This window comes from Manihot esculenta, chromosome 9, assembly GCF_001659605.2.
Source record: "Manihot esculenta cultivar AM560-2 chromosome 9, M.esculenta_v8, whole genome shotgun sequence".
Classification (NCBI taxonomy): Eukaryota; Viridiplantae; Streptophyta; class Magnoliopsida; order Malpighiales; family Euphorbiaceae; genus Manihot; species Manihot esculenta.
Window position 1 is genome coordinate 14,875,761 of NC_035169.2, and position 16,115 is coordinate 14,891,875.

The 16,115-nt window shown below is 33.0% G+C and overlaps 1 non-coding gene across 1 annotated transcript; it reads left to right on the forward strand.

Annotated features, from left to right (window-relative positions):
- Nucleotides 1-15,804: 15,804 nt before the first annotated feature.
- Nucleotides 15,805-15,911, forward strand: LOC122724720. Its single transcript, XR_006352173.1, has one exon. It is a non-coding gene; the product is annotated as a small nucleolar RNA R71 (small nucleolar RNA).
- The last annotated feature ends 204 nt before the right edge of the window (nt 15,912-16,115 follow it).

Here is a 16,115-nt window from a genome sequence, read left to right on the forward strand (position 1 = left end):
TAAAAAATTAATTTTACTTTTTTAAATTAATAAAATTTCAAAACCAAATTTTTTAATAAAATGAATCTCATATAATTTATACATGAATAATTTTAATCGATTGAAATAAAATATTTTAATTGACTTAAATAAAATAATATTAAATATTAATTTGATTGGTATAAAAATCTAATAGAATCTCAAAGAAAAAACATTAGTCATTGAAATATATATGTTTAATGTAAATCAATATTAATTAAGAGTCAACTATATATAATCGTAAGTTTATTATATTATAATAAAAATGATTAAAACGTACGAATATATGTTAAATTTGGATCAGATCTAACTCACCTCAAAAATTAGCTTAAAGGCACTTCTCCACTTTTCACAATCGATGTGGGATTCGACACACCCTTCACACGATCATGAAATTCAACACGCCCCTCCCACGCCCAGAATTTTATTGGTGTATGACATATTTATAGAAAGCCCAATAGCGGATAGAAGGCTCAAATACCATGTTAAATTTGGAATAGACCTAACTCACCCCAAAAGGTAGGGGTGTAAATGAATCAAACTGTTCGTGAGCTAGTCGAGACTCGACTTGATAAAAGCTCGATCGGGCTCGACTCGTTTTCTAAACGAGCTGAGTTCGAGCTCACTTTTTAGACTCGTTTAATAAACGAGTCGAGTTTGAGTTTAACAGTATTCGGCTCGTTTAGGCTTGCGAGTTGACTCGTGAATAGGCTCGTGAACAAGCTTGTAAGCAGGCTCGCGAACAAGCTTGTTTGCTAACACTAATCCCACATTGAAAGTTGAAGGGACAACTCTTCTACATTTTGTTTTATTAGTTTTGGGTTCGAGAGATTTCAATTAAATAAAAAAAATTGAATTTAGAAGTCTCTTAATAACTTTATAATTTAAATTTGTTTATAATTTAAATAAATTTGAATTATATTAGAACTTGTTTATAATATAATCGAATTCAAATTCGATACTAAATGAGTTTAAATTCGAGTTTTTTGAATGGAGTTTGAGTTGGCTCGTTAATGTGATAAACGAGTTTATTATGAATTAAGATCGAATCGAACTTGAGTTTAATTTTTATTTTAAGAATCGAATTTGAACTTATAAATAAAATTCGAGTCGAGTTCGAACTTATAAATGAAGTTCGAGTCGAGCTCGAACTTGAACTCGAGCTTTTAAATTTATTTTTTAATCGAGCAGCTCGGCTCAGTTCTATTATATACCTATCAAAAGCTAATTCAAGGAGAAAAATGTTTATATCTTATATAAGGGGTTACATCATCTCTTTCCACAACCGAAGTGTATTTTAACAATATATAAAACAAATTTAAATAACATGGATTGTACGTTGAAAAATAAACTAATTTTTATAAATGCTAAATATTTGAGGTTTATTTAAAATTCAATACAGAAATTAATTATTTAGTCTCTATACATTAATCATTTAATTTTTTTTTATTTTCAAAATATATAAAATAGTTCTTATTTTTTAAAATTATTAACTATTTAGTTTTTTTTTATTTCAAATAGTTAACTATTTAGTTCTTATTTAAAATAGCCAATAATATATAAAATGATTAAAATATTTTTATTTCTAATTAATATCTATAATTTTAAAATATAACTATTTAATTCCTATAATTTTAAAAGAATAATTATTTTAACCACTATAATTTAAAAAAAATAATTATTTTAGTCTATAAATTTAAAATAATAATTATTTAATCTTTTAATTTCAAAATAAATAAATACTTAATTCCTATAACTAATGGAAGAAACTAAAAAATTAATGGTCTAAAAAAATATAATTTATTAATTATATATAAGTTGTCCAACTTGTTACCCCCACAATCTTGAAGTTGGAATCATGATTACAAGTTGACAGGTTACGACAAACTTGTTACTAAAATTTTCATGTGAAACGTAAAGCTGCTGTGGACTTGTAACGCTAATCACACCTCAACGTCGGCCAAAAGTCTAGCATGCTTTTTCTGCCAATTGCTCTTATCCATTGGAATCATTTCTTTGCTTTGCTTCTTTCTTCCATATATCAAGCAACGGTTATTCATTTTGGAATAAGAAATATTTAATTTAATTGATATTTTTTTATTAAATTAAAAATTTTAATTTTTTTATTTTAAAAAGATAAATCAATATATATCATTTGAAATTTCAATTGAACTTTTTTCTTTAAAAATGATTTTTAAAAGTAAAATCTCAATGCAATTAATTGATTTAATTTTGGAATCATCATTAATTGATTTGATTTTGGAATTCGATGATGATGAAAAAAAAATCACTTTATCTATTTAAGCATATTTTATCAATTTTTTAATTTTTATATTTTATTTTTAAATTATTATAAATTTTGAAGTGTTTGATTTAATTGAATGTTTATAAATATCTTTTAAGTATTTGGTAAATCTGTAGTAAAGTAGTTTATAACTGATCAGCAATTAATAAGATTCTTATCAATATTATTTTATTTCAGTTTTACAATTACAATTGTTTTTTATCAACGGCTAGCTGATTAACTTTATTTTTAAACTATATTACACTTTCATAATTATTTATTAATGATAAATATTCTTATATTTTAAATTAAAATTTTACATCAGTAAATTATACATAATTATAATTAAGATATAATAAATATGTAAATATTATAAATAATTAATAACTAAAATAAGTATAACATTTATTTTGTAGGATAAAGGATATATATGTTCCTTAAGAAATTATTTCAAAAAATTATGTTCTCAACATTCATTATTGTAATAAATTAAAACTTTCATTAATAAAATAAATTAATATGCACTATTGGTCATTTTACATATTAGTATTAGCCGCTGATTATTAGCCATCGATGATAATTACCAATCATATAGAACATTCAATTCATATAGTCTTTCAGGGGTGTGCAAAGTATTTAAAATTTCGAATTAAATTAAAAGATGATATCGAATTGAGCTGAAATTAAAAAAAAATCAATCGTATAAGAATTAAAATGAATTTATTTAATTATTTGATTTTGATTCTGATTTTTTGTTTAGAACTATATATTGGTGTGAATAATATAGCAAAGACGCTTTATATATCATATAATTTCAATAAAATTATACATATATTTGTAATATTATTTAATTATTAAATACTTATCCTTTTATTTAGTTAATTTAGTTAATTGATTATAATTTATTTTATTTAAATAAATTATATATATTCTAATAGAATTATATTATTAAAATATAAATTATTAAATATATAATATATATTCTAATAGAATTATATTATTAGAATATAAATTATTAAAATAATTATACATATATATACTCTTATATCTTTTACTCATTAATCAATTATTAAATATTTATAATGGTATAATTTAATTAATTTTATAATGATATAATTTAACTAATTTAATTAGTTAATTAAAATTTATACTATCTATAAATATTATAATGGTATAATTTAACTAATTTAATTAATTTTATAATGATATAATTTAATTAATTTAATTAGTTAATTAAAGTTCATACTATCTATATACATTACCTCAACATTGATAGAATTATATTAATAGAATATAAATTACTAAAATAATTATATATAAATTGATATGTGTATGTATCTGTATTAATAATTGTTATTAGAAACTATATATATATATATATATATATATATATATATATATATATATATATAATTATTATATATTTTAGTCACTAGTCAATTATTAAAGGTTTATAAAGACATAATGTAATTAATTTAATTACATTTGGTTTCTAATGTGATCGAAAAATAAAATTATATTGTAATTTCATAGTCATTCCGATACTTAAATCGGTATATCAGAGAATAAGGAGATTATAATGATTTGTTTAGAATTTGAAGAGTATGAGAAAATAACTTACGTTTTCTCATAAAAGGAGATGGAATTATGATTATCCCACAATCTTGAAGTTGGAATTGTTGACAGGTTACGGGGTGACGGCAAACTTGTTACTAAAATTTCCATGTGAAACGTAAAGCTGCTGTGGACTTGTAACGCTAATCACACCTCAACGTCGGCCAAAAGTCTAGCATTCTTTTTCTGCCAATTGCTCTTATCCTTTGGAATCATTTCTTTGCTTTGCTTCTTTCTTCCATATGTCAAGCAACGGTTATTCATTTTGGAATAAGAAATATTTAATTTAATTGATATTTTTTATTAAATTAAAAATTTTAATTTTTTTATTTTAAAAAGATAAATCATATATATGATTTGAAATTTTAATTGAATTTTTTTCTTTAAAATTGAATTTTTTTCTTTAAAAATGATTTTTTAAAGTAAAATCTCAATGAAATTAATTGATTTGATTTTGGAATAAAAGGATAATAATAATAATAATAATAATAATAATAATAATAATAACTAGATTGAAGTACAAATTTAAAAAAATCACTTTATCCATTTAAGCATATTTTATCAATTTTTTTAATTTTTATATTTTATTTTTAAATTATTATAAATTTTAGGGTGTTTAATTTAATTGTTAATTTAATTGAATGTTTATAAATATCTTTTAAGTATTTGGTAAATCTGTAATAAAGTAGTTTATAACTAATAAGCAATTAATAAGTTAATATGCACTATTGGTCATTTTACATATTAGTATTAACGGATAATTATTAGCCATCAATAATAATTACCAATCATTAGAACATTCAATCCATATAGTCTTTTAGGGCTATGCACGGTTTATAGAACATTCAATCCATATAATTTTTTAGAGCTGTGCATGGTTTTTAGAGTTTCGAACTAAATCGAAAAATCATATCTAATCGAACTGAAATTGAAAAAGAATCGATAGTATAGAAATTAAATCGAATTTATTTAACTATTTAATTCTGATTCTGATTTTTTATTAAGAACCGTATCAAAATCGAACCGAAACCGTATCATAATCATACTGAACTAGAACCATACTAAAAAATTGATTTATATATATATATATATATAATTTATAATGATATTATAATTCTAATATATTGTTTCAATAATATATTGTTTCAATAATATATTTTATATATTATATAATTTCAATAAAATTACATATATATTTGTAATATTATTTAATTATTAAATACTTATAATTTTATTTAGCTAATTTAGTCAATAAATTATAATTTATTTTATTTAAATAGATTACATATTATATATATATATACTAATATAACTATATTATTAGAATATAAATTATTAAAATAATTATATATATATATATATATATATATATATATATATATATATATATATATATAGTTATTATTATATATATATATAATAACAATATAAATTATTATATCTTTTACTCATTAATTAATTATTAAATATTTATAATAGTATAATTTAATTAACTTTATAATGGTATAATTTAATTAATTTAATTAGTTAATTAAAGTTTGTACTATCTATATACATTACCTCAACATTAATAGAATTATATTAATAGAATATAAGTTACTAAAATAATTATATATCAATCGATATGGGTATTTATATGTATTTATAATTGTTATTAGAAACTATATCTATACATATATAATTATTATTTATTTTAGTCACTAGTCAATTATTAAAGATTTATAAAGGCATAATTCAACTAATTTAATTCGTTAATTACATTTCGTTCTTGATGTGATCGGAAAATGAAACTATATTGTGATTGGTTAGACCTGCAAGAAAGAAAAAGTGAGGTGGTAGGTGCTCATAGTAGCCATTCTAATACTCAAGTCGGTATACTAGAGGATAAGATGATTGTAGTGAATTGTTTAGAACTTGAGTAGTATGAGAGAAGAATGTATCTTTGCCTCTATGATCCTTCTCCTTTTATACTGTAAGAAGATAAAGATAAATATAGCATGTCCTGATGATACGATATTGATGTGGCTGGCTGCTTGATAAGGGATATTGCCAGCTAATAGGTCAATGATTCCACAATTACAGACGTAATGGAGATAGGCTGGACTGTACTTGATAACGGTAACTTTGTGTCGGGAGACTCGACCTATCAAAGGGAAAGCAAGTTTTTATGATGAATCAGGTGTTAAGGTGTTCAGGTCTTTCTTATCTCAAGTGGGACCGCGTTACTTATCTATTAGATCCTTGCCACGTGGACCTGTTCCATGGTGACAGCTCACAGCCTACTTTGGACGATTCTTATGTAGCATCAGTGGTCTCCCACTAATCTTCGATTTTTTAGATTTGAAGGTAACAGTTATTCTCATGATCTAGGGCACATAACTTACGGATATTGGTTTTTTCCTGGCTCACGTCGCTTTGCTGCCTAGTTTATTAATGATGGCAACCCTGTTTCCTAAGCTGCATTTAAAGTCTACCGTAAAAAATGTCTTATAAGAACCCTTCTTCTTTCCTAAATATTACTCTTGCTCTCAACTGTAATCTTTGCTTTCAGAAAGACTCGGTCGCTCCTTCTTTTCTGATCATACTCTCTTTGCTTTTACGGTAATTTATATTTTCTCTTTTCTCTTAGAGTAAATAGGAATATTTCCTCTTTTCTTACCCCCTATTGGAGGTTCTGCCTCAAGCTCTCCTCCGATGGCCCCATTCGTACCCTAGCCTCTATCATTCCATTGAGGGGGGCTCTAGAAAGCGAAGGTAGCTCAATTAGTGACATCTCGTCCGTCCTATCGGAGCAAGATGTAGACTACTTTTATGATACCTACTAAATTTTTTGAGAGACTGTTTGGGTCTTTGCTCCTTCCCTATGCGTTCGTGTGAATGACTTGATTCCTATAGAGGATACTATATGATCTTTGAGGAGCAGCTGAAGGCGGGTCGGTTCCCTATAGACCCCTTCTTTGTTGATGTCCTTTGGTTCCATAAACTTTCGGTTGCCCAGCTATATCCTAATAGCTAGAGAATCCTGGTGGGTTTCTAGTTTGTTTGTCTTAATAACCACATCGAACCGAGTGTAGCGCTCTTCTCCCAGCTGTACTAGTTGGATACCCATAAAAATAAAGAGTTCTAATTTTTTAGTATACGCAAACGACAAAAGATATTCAACTGGATACCCTCCTCATTAAAGTGATGGAAAAATAAATTTTTCATCCTCTGACACCAGACATTCGAGGGTTTTAGAGGCCTCCAAACAAGCTTGAACTTATGGGTGGAACTAAGGAAGGATGGGGTCACACTAAGGAGGGAAGAGGATGAGGCTTTAGCCTCTCTTGTGAAAATGACTAAGTCTCTAAAGAAAATTAACATCACCCAGGTCATGAGGAACACCGTTTTGTTCAAGCAGAGTCATGTTCAGGCGAGCCAGACTCTGGGTCCTCATCTGCCTAGCTTTGAGGAAGGCACCTCCCTAGCTAGAGATCAGGGTACTTTTCTTTCTACCTTTTTTAGATTTAAAATTGCCTTGCTTGCTTACTTTTCACTTTTTGTAGATACGACTGGTTCAAGAAGCAGATTCGTTGATGCGGCGCGTGCTGTATGCAAAGGCAAAGCTGTTATCAGGGCAATCGGTCCCCTTCCCAAGCATGCTCGCCAGGTGGAAAAAATTATCATGCTTCCTCCTCCTCCCCAACCTATAGAAGAAGATTCGGATCCCTCGCAGCCTGAGTCTTCTATCGTAGGTGCCTCTGCTTCTGTCCCAGCTTTCGAGCCTCCTATTGTTATTCCCACTCCTTCTAAATGCACCCCTGCAAATGTGGGGGTTGAATTCTCATGGCCTCAAACTATCCAACGCCTAGCATTGGCATTAAACTGGACATCCTCTCTCCTTGATGATCCTACGCAGGCTATTTTGTTAATGAAGAGTACCTTGAGGCCTAAGGATCGTCGCCGTCTGAATGAGGTCGAGACCGATGAGCTTTTTGATAATGTCATGCACTCTACCCTGGAGAGTGCCCTCTGCGCTTATATGGCCGAAGAGCACGACAAAGCCTTGAAGCAGGAGTTTGGCACTCAAGAGACGAACAGTAGGCTCTTGGTCGAGGAATGCTCAAGATTGAAGTCTCGGGTCCAATAAATGGAAGGCACCATGAAGGAGACTCTAGAGTCGGTGGATAAGCACCAGGCTGAGCTGAATGAGGCTAAAGCTTCCAAGTTGGTCCTTAAGAATCGGGCAAAGACTGCCCAGGATCAAATGGCCCTACTACATTGCCAATTCCTGGATCTATAGGCTCAACCTGAGGAGGCCCGAGCTACCTTTACTAGGGTTGCTGAGCTTGAGGCAGAGCTTCAGGAGACAGTAGCCCAGGGTGGAGAGATGTTCGTACAAGGTCAAGATTTGATAAAAAAGGAGCTGGTGAAATGGTTTCTTTCTAGAGACTTTACTTGGATAGACGACATCTTCTCGGAGGAGGAAAGAGATGAGACTGAAGAGGTGAGGGACAAGCTGAGGACAATCCCACTAACCAAGTCTCTACAGATAATGTGATAGATGTAGAGAATATTGATATAATAGAGACTTAGGAGGAGGAACCTGAAGATATCCCTCCTCCTATGTAATCTTTTATGACTTTAATGAAAATATTTTTTTCCATCTTGTCATTATTTTCACTGAGCGGTCATATGCCCTGTACCTGTTCATAGCCCTCATCCAACCAAGACTTAGATAATTTCTTGAAAGATTGTTAAGGGTTAACACCTGTCCACTATAGCGATGATAAATAACTTGAAAACTTCTGAATAGTGGGGTTAACACTCGGATATATGGGCTGGCGAATTCCTGCCTTGGGTTTGAAATACCTTATAGGATTTCTTGTAATCTTGAGGCTAGTGCTCGTCTGTGAACACTCGTCTTGTAGCTTGGGCCTCAAATGCCTCCAAAGTTTTATATGGGTCTAGCACCTGGTAATTGAGTCTGGTGAAACCTGCCTCATGGCCTGGCACAAATGCGCCGATTAATAGGACCAACACTCGATCTTTTAGCCTAGCTTATACTTGCCTTGTGGCCTTCTGTGGCCTTGGGCATGCCTTAGAATTTCTTGTAGGGGACTAACACTTGGCAAGACCCGCCTTGTGGCTTCTTATGAACGCTTTGATTAGTGGGACTAATGCCCAGCATTTTAGCTTAGTGAAATCCACTTTGTAGCCTTATTTAGTGGGACCAACACCTGGATTATGGTCTAACAAAACCTGCCTTGTGATCTGGTCTGGCGGATCCCGTCTTATGGCCTTATTTAGTGGAACCAATGCCTGGATTGAGGTCTGGCAGAACCTGCCTTGTGACCTTGTTTAGTAGACCAATGCTTGGATTGTGATATGATGGAATTCGCCTTGTAACCTGGCCTGGCCTTGTTTAGTGGGAACAACGCTCGAATTGTGGTATAACGAAATCCACCTTGTGGCCTTGTTTAGTGAGACCAATGCTCGAATTATGGTCTGGAAGAACCCACCTTGTGACCTAACCTGATGGAACCCGCCTTGTGGCCTTATTTAGTAGGACCAACGCCCAGATTGTGGTCTGGTGGTGTTAGTATATTTGCCCTAGGCCATTATCTTGGACCTTTTTGTATGTCGTTTTGGTTATTAATAAAAGAGATTTTTACTATCATTATTATTTGTTTGCATTTTATATAATAATGATTAACATCCCTGGTTACTTATTATTATGTTGATAATAATAAAATATAACTAGTATGGTTATTGATTGATAATCATGAGATGATTATGTATATGTTGATATAATTCAATAATCATAGATACTTGTTAGAGAACAAAGTATTGGATGGACCCGCACTGAGATCACTACATGGGTTATTGTCATAAGTGAATCTCAAAGTAGTTATGTCTTAATCCTTTGACTTGAGATTGTCATAGTTTCCAACATAAGGACTGTTATGTTTTGACATAACCAAACATTGTCTTTAATCGGACAATCATAAAGGTTATGATTTAACATAATAGAAATTATGTAGATCATATTGAACAATCAAGATAGAATTTGTCCCTCTCTTTGAGAGAGATATCTTTTGGACCCATCGATAAGTGAGACTGAGAAATGTATGGCCGTGCTCAAATAAATTGATAGTGTGATCAATATCATTTGATTTTATCAGTCTACTTAGAGATCGAGAAATCATAAGTTTGAACATTATAAGTTTGATATTGACCATGACTTATGTTCAAACTAGATATCGTGTGACAAAAGGATTAATACATGTTCTATTTATTAGGTTTTATCGGACTATCGATCCTCATATTAATTGGGTAGTCATAATGTTTTGCTAGAGGCCGCTTATGATTTATGTGCCTTGTGGGACTAGGCCTATTGCCAATTAATGTGAGCCTATTGGGTCACACATAAAAGAACGTTGTTGATGTGCTATGTCATATTAATGGACTAAAAGCCCAAAGCTCATTAATATAATTAATAATAATAAAGTGTTATTATTATTAATATTAATTATTTATTATTATAAGATAATAATATTTAAAAGGATCTGCAGTCTATATGTAACTATTACAAATAAAGGACTCTATCACATAAGATATTTGAGTATCTGCGAGATTGTGATAGTTGGTTATGAACACAACTCTATCACATAAGATATTTGAGTATCTGCGAGATCGTGATAGTGGGTTATGAATACGACTCTTTCACAAAAAGAGTTGTGGAAAAAATAAAAGATTAAAAACGAATAAAAACTGCTTCTGTGAAGTGGAAGTAACGTTTTTGAGAATTCGTTTTGAGTTGCAGATCGAGAGCACATATTTTATCCATCTCGAGAGAGAAAACACTCTAGTAGGATAGAAGACGTTCGTGTGGATACTATAGAGGGTGTTCGTTGAAAAAGCAGCATCATCAGTCCATAATAGTATCTTCTCGTCGAGTCTAACAAGTTAGTCTCGTATCCTTCCTTTCGAATTAAACGAAGCACACGAATCCCGTGAAGGAAAAACATAGATTTTTATTTTTTCGCTGCGTGTTTGGGTTGCAGTAAATCTCTGGGTTTCCTAACAGGTGGAACCCGCCTTGTGACATAGCCTAGTAGAACCCGCCTTTTGGCCTTGTTTAGTAGAACCAACGCCCTGATTATGGTCTGGTGGAACCCGCTTTGTGACCATCTTCTTGTCTCCCTAATCTCTTTTTAGGAAGGTGATAAGCGGTTGTCGAAGCCGTCAAAAATAAACCTATTAAACAATCAACAATTAACTTGTAGATAGTGGCAATAGGGTCGAACCACAGGGATTTGACACTACGGATTTTCCTAATAATGACTTGGACAAGTAAATAACAAGAAATTAAAAGAGGGGGGTTTTTTTTTTTATGATTAAAACTAAATAGCAAGAGAAAGCAATAATTTAAAGATGAGTAAATCAATAAGAGAAAAGCTTCTAGTTGAAGTATGGATCTATTTCAGATTGTTTAGAATTGATCATTGATTCTTTAATACTCCTATTTATTTCAATAAATTAGTTTAGGATGTGGAAGACACTTCTCACAATCCAAATTCCTCCTTAGTTCTAGTTTGATTAGGAAACGTTTGCTAATCAAACACTAGTTAACAAGTTGCCAAGGAACGTCCTTGGGGCTTTTAGCATCGAACAACTGTTAACTGCATTAAGACTTAGAGAAACCTAATTCTAACCTTGCCAACCGCGTGGTCAAGTTTAGATTATGCAACTTGATTAAATGTGTGTTTAGATAATCTAAGCAATTACGGACCTAAATTATTCAAACAATTGTTACTCTAGCAATTTAAAAGCAATAGGCCTAAATTGATTCTAAAAGCAAAGCAACAATTATAGAAAGATCAAATTGCATAAATATTGAAAATAAATAGAAGTTTAACAATGGAGATTTAAATCTCCCAATTCATCACAAATCTGAATTTTCCAACTTCAACTAGAAAAGAAAAGTGTTTAGCCACTCATGGTGGACAAAAATCACAAAAGAAAAGAAGAAGAAAAGAAGGAGACAAGCTGCTGTATTTTTCTGCAGAATTACTGAAGATGAGATGCTCATAAGATGTCCTTGATGCTGCCCTTTTATAGCTGAAGAGTCCCAAGTCCAATTTGATTAGGGTTTTGAAATCTCACTTTGATTTGGTCTTCTTTGTAGTCTTTGATTTCTCTTTGGATTTTGTATTTGATTGAAAATGGAACTCTCTAAGTGAAGGGCGTGGCTCTTGGGATTGATCTTGTGGTGTTTGAAGTGGACTTGGACTTCTTTTCTTTGAATTTGGATTTTCTGCTCTTTTCCCGCTTCTGCTGTCAATTTCTGCTTTTAAGGTGATTTGGGCAGTTTCTGCGAGTGATTTGGGCAAATCACTTGCCCAATCTGCCCCAATCGCTCTCTGGGATTCAGTCCAGTTTTTGTCTCTGTCTCTGCGAGTGATTTGGGCAGTTTCTGCGAGTGATTTGGGCAAATCACTGACCCAATCACTTTTCTGTCATTTTATGCACTTTTTCACCATTTTTCCAATTTCTTCCTTTTCTGTAAAAACAAGGTAAAAACCATAAATTAAGCTAAATAATGTGTAAATAAACAATAATAAAGATAATAAAAATGTGGCTAAATTATGCTTGATCAAATACCCCCACACCTAGCTTTTTGCTTGTCCTCAAGCAACAAATAACTTAGTCAATCAAGCTCCTTTTTCTTTTGAGCCTAAGTACCACTTAATCAGCCCCCCCTAGACTCCTAAATCACAGTATAGAGTACATGCACCAAGGTCATCCTCTCATTTCCTTGTTTCCTTTCACCTACCATGGTCAAGAGAAAGGTTTTTGACTCAATCATGCTTATTCTTTTATGTTAGGTTTAATGCAACCCCTAGGAGTGACTTGCCACCTTCTCTCTTTCACCTTTTTATTTTATTTTTATTTTTATTTTCAGCAGCACTTATTCTTATCCTTGCCTGAAAAAGTCACTAACCTTTTTACGCGATTGTGTACATGGGTGATACACCCCCGGTTACTCAGTTAGTCACTTGTTCAAGTGGCTACTAGCTCTGTTCATAGTCTAGACCATCGAAACTTATTTGCTTGAAAAAGTCACTAGCCTTTTTACGCGATTGTGTACATGGGTGATACACCCCCGGTTACTCAGTCAGTCACTTCTCCAAGTGGCTATTAGGCTCAGTTCATAGTCTTAGACCATTGGAACAGGTTTATGATTTGTGCTTTGTGCTGGTTTTTTTTTATGATAGTTTGGGCAAATCAGCTCATAGGGAGTTACACTAACTTTTTGTTTGCATTATTTGTATTTTTATTTCCCTTGACCTTAGCAAATTTAAGGATTCAATTCAAGAGAAAAACTACCTAAGTGAAGGTAACATACTGTGAATGATTCAATTTAGGCTTAAAGGGGTGAAAAATCAATGGGGTCATGAGATAGGAAGCTCTTTTAACCTTATTATCTATGCTGAGTAGAGCAAAAGCTAAGTCAAAATTCTGTGTGTGTGTGTGCAAAAAGTGAAAAAAGTGTGAAAAACTTTTGGTGTGTGTTTATGGGGCAAAAAGAAACAAAAAGAAAGCAAATGATAATGTAAATAATGCAAAAATAACCTAACAGTACCCCCACACCTACTGCAAACATTGTCCTCAATGTGTAAACATATATATAAAAAATTTAAGAAGGAAAGGGAAAGGGACTTCCTGGCCTGGGGGTGATTTGGCCAGTGATTTGGGCAAATCACTCGCCAAATCACTGTCTGTCATGGTGGTGGGCAGAAAGTGGTCCACCAGCAGTTGCAACAGGTGCTGCATATGGTGCATTATGTCCTCAATTCTGTTAAGGCGAGCCTCTATTGTCTGGTTTGGGGCTTCTTCTTCAGGGGCCTGATGTGCTTCCTGCTGGAGTACCACTGGTGGTGGCTCATCTGCTGGTTCATTTATTTCCACTTCTGCTGGTGCTTCCTGATCATTAAATGCTGGGTTTTCGGCTTCTCGACAGGGTGATTTGGTCAGGTGATTTGGGCAAATCACTTGGCCAAATCACTTTCTTCAATGCAGTTGCTTGGCTGGTACTGTTCACGCCTTTTGTTGTTGGTAGGCGGAGTTGTCAATGTGGCCAGGTGATTTAGTCAAATCACCGGGGCAAATCACTTCTTTTGTGCAACTGCCTGCTTGATTTTGTTCTTGCTGAGATGAACCCTGTCGATTTGGGCTGGTGATTTGGGCAAATCACCTGACCCAATCAATTGTAACTATGCTGCAGTCAGATGATCTGCCCTAGTGATTTGGGCAAATCACCCCAGTGATTTGGGCAAATCACCACATCTAGGCTGCCTCCCAGTAGCGCCCTGTTTTCTGTCTTGGGCTGGACTTTTCCAACTTTATCAAGGCTCAGGTAATTGGGGGGGAGAAAAGGGTCCCAACAGAATTAAGTAAGAAGTGAAGCACGCCTTTCGTTTTGGTTATAACCCCTCCTATTTCTTTCATGTACTCATGAAGTAACATGATTAGTTTCTCCTCTTTCAAGTGAGGTGTGTCTCTAGCTCTTATGTTTGAATTTTTGAGGTGATTGGGCAGCACTTCAAACTCCAATTCATATTTCTCCATAAAAGGTGGCTGCAATCTGGTACTGAATTTGGGCAAATTGAATTCTGCTTGAACTGATGATTTGGGCAAATTGAAATCTGTCTGTACTGTTGATTTGGGCAAAATGAATTCTGCCTGTACAAGTGATTTGGGCAAATCGCCTCTAGACCAGTTTTTGCAGCATGCTGTTTCTTCTATTTCTTTCAGATTTTTCCTATTCTCCTCATCCTCCTGGCTGGTGTCCCTTGGTATTTGTTTGACAGCATCAAGCAAATGTATAAATCTCCACTTTGCAAAGTGTCTCAAGTATTTCTCTCTCCTCCTTTTCTTTTTGAGATCTTGCAAATCTTTTTGGAAAGGGGGGAGGTACCTTAAATTTTTCCTCTCGTTGTTGTACTATTGTTTGCTTCTGACTGGGTTCTGCCTGATCTGTTGATTTGGGCAGATCGATTTCTGCCTTCTCTGGTGATTTGGGCAGATCGCCACTGTTGGGCAGTTTAGTCTGCCTATCGATTGGGTCTGTGATTTGGGCAGATCGACTGCCCTGATCACTTTCTGGCAGATTCTCCTCAATGACCTGTTTTTGCATTTTCTCAGGCCTGCTGTCTTGAAGCTCTTTTCCACTCCTTAATGTGATGGCATTAACATTTTGTCTTGGATTTATCTCAATTTGGGAAGGTAGCTTTCCTTGAGATTCAAGTTTACTCATTGAAGTGGCCATTTGACTTATTTGTTGCTCAAGGTTTTGTACTGAATTTGCTAAGGATTTCACAATCTCTTCAAGTGGCGTATTAGATTCTTGAGGTGTTGCTTGGGCTGGATTTCTTTGTTGATAGCTTGGATATTGATTTGCCCTAGCATAACTGAAATTCGAGTGCCCTCTCCAATCTGGTTTGTAGGAGTTAGAGTATGGATTAAGTCCCCCAAATGTATTGACTTGGTGCTCTTCCTCTTGAAGAGAAGAACACATGTCGGTTGGATGTCCTACCATGGCACATATCCCACATGGCCTTGATTGCTGAGGTTGTTGGGCTTGTCCTACAACAAGGCTACGAACAGCAGAGCTTAGATCAGAAATTTGGGAAGCTAAGAAAGATGTACTTACCTCGTTTACTCTTCGTGGCAGCTGTCCTTGGTCTCCATATTGCTTTGAGGCTGCTGCCATTGTAGAAATTAGGTCCCTAATGGCTTGAGGTGTTTTGTCTTCAATTGATCCTCCACATGCTGCATCAATCAACCTCCTTTCTAAAGGTAATAAACCTCCATAAAAGTATTCAATTAGGGACTTATCAGAGATGTCATGTTGAGGGCAGTTTGTGCACAATCGATTGAATCTTTCCCAATATTCATATAGCTCTTCATAATCCTTTTGCTTGATGCAACTAATCTCTCTTCTGATGCCAATAGCTTTTGAGGTTGGGAAGTATTTTCTCAAGAAGACTCTCACCATCCCATCCCATGAAGTGATGGATCCAGGTGGTAAATAGAACAACCATTCTTTGGCAAAATCATCAAGAGAAAAGGGAAAAGCTCTTAATTTAACATGCTCTTCGGAAATACCTTGAGGCCGCATTGTTGAGCACACAATGTGAAATTCTTTGAGGTG